We start from the raw sequence: 1,706 nt of genomic DNA, 5'->3' as shown, positions 1-1,706 counted from the left end.
ATACTAGCTTCAGTTCCGAACATTTCATAAAGGAATTCTGACACTCAGTTTGGGAAAAGCAGGTTGGCAGAGTGTCACACCCTTATTTTACTCCCTGACCTTCCCCAAGATCAGTCTGGGCATGAAATTCAATGACCTGAATTCACATATGCAACAGTCCAAACCATAAAAATGATATAAGAGTTGGGTATTATCAAGCAGGATACTGGGGAGAGGCCAAGCAGTGAAGAAGAACCTCTCTTACTTTAAAAAAGACCCAGAAGGAAAGAGAAAATGCGGAACCTAGGTCAAAAAGTTAAAGGTACCAAAGGCCTGGGAAAACTGACCATACTGAACTAGTGACCCCTAAATAAGAGGGGGAGGTTGTATGGCTAGCATAAACCCGTTTAGCTCCTCCCCACCTTTGATGTAGGAAGGGAAAAGAGGGGGAAGTGTCTTTCAAAAGAGTAAATAGTTACTCTCTGATGCCCAACTCTTTCCTCTAGTGGTCAAGGGATCTGGTTCCTAAGTACGGTAGGTAGATGCGATTTAGTCCTTGGTCAGTCTGGCTTTGGGAATGGTTGTGCTGGCCCTGCTGCTGCTTTACACGGCAATCTTGGCTGGATGTTCCTGGACTATATAGTCTTGATCTTGGTCCTGCTCCTTTTCCTCCTCTTCCTCCTCTTCCTCTTCTTTCTCCTCTTCTTTAGCCCCCTTCTCTCCGGGGGCATCCCGTCCCTGGCAATCTCTTCCACATGAGCAAGCATGTCGGCCATGAGTGCCTCCTCCAGCCTTTCTCACCTGCTGTACAAGTTCTTTCTGTTTCCTGATATCCTCATCAGTCACCATGAATGCTTTGCAGAGTGGCTGGGAGGTATTAAACCACACCCCAGGGTTCTTCTCGACAGCTGCTGAGAACTGCCCAGTGATGGGCATTGTGCTTGTATGCAGAGCACTGGCAATGGCAGAGAGGAGAGTTTCATCAGTGCAACCTGGGCCAACCCCTTGTAAACTTTTAGGAAGATCCATTGTTTTCACAAGCTCTTCTGCAATGTCAAAGGCATTCAATCCACTTAGTTTCTTTTCCCAAAAAAGCTGTCGAGGCTGGTCCACAGCCTTCTGTGGATCAGTCTTCACTTTATTCCTGGGATGGTTAGTAATCTTGGTAACAGGCTGTTTGAAGATGGATGCTGTCCGTCGGACAGGGAGTGCTGTATTTAAATCTGGTTTTCCTTTGGCTTGGTTAGAACAGTCCTAGCGCATCTTCTGCCGATTCTTGTTCATCTTACTCATGAGCATTTTCCCTGTTCGAAAGTCAAAAGTGCTCAGGTCCATGGAGCTTCCCAGGTAACGGGCTAGCTGAGCCTTGCTTCGGAACTTCTCACTCGGGCTCGGCGCCGCCGCTGCGAGCTGGTTCCTGCCGGACAGGAGCCCCCGGGGCCCCTACGCCTTGGACATGGCCCCGCCGCCGCTGCCGCCGCTGCTGCCGGCCCCCACTTGGCGCTCCCGGGCGAGCACGCGCGCGAGCGAGCCAGAGTCCGGGGTAGAATTTTATGAATTACGGTGTATCCTGTATATTAGGATCCTCATAACAAGGAACCCAGTTCCCACAGACATCATTCTTGGAAGCAACCTATGTAGAGATGTATCCTGGCACCTTCTGGTGCCTGTGCTATTGCCACATCTATTGAAGACCTAGAAAAGAAAGCTCTTCCCATCAAACTCCT

At 49.4% G+C, this 1,706-nt stretch overlaps 1 pseudogene; it reads right to left on the bottom strand.

Annotated features, from left to right (window-relative positions):
* Nucleotides 1-582: 582 nt before the first annotated feature.
* On the bottom strand, nt 583-1,336 carry LOC118838895 (annotated as a pseudogene).
* Between the last annotated feature and the right edge of the window lie 370 nt (nt 1,337-1,706).

This window comes from Trichosurus vulpecula, chromosome 1 (assembly GCF_011100635.1).
Source record: "Trichosurus vulpecula isolate mTriVul1 chromosome 1, mTriVul1.pri, whole genome shotgun sequence".
NCBI lineage: Eukaryota > Metazoa > Chordata > Mammalia > Diprotodontia > Phalangeridae > Trichosurus > Trichosurus vulpecula.
The sequence above is the reverse complement of the archived record's forward strand: the minus strand, read 5'-3'. Positions and strand labels throughout refer to the sequence as shown.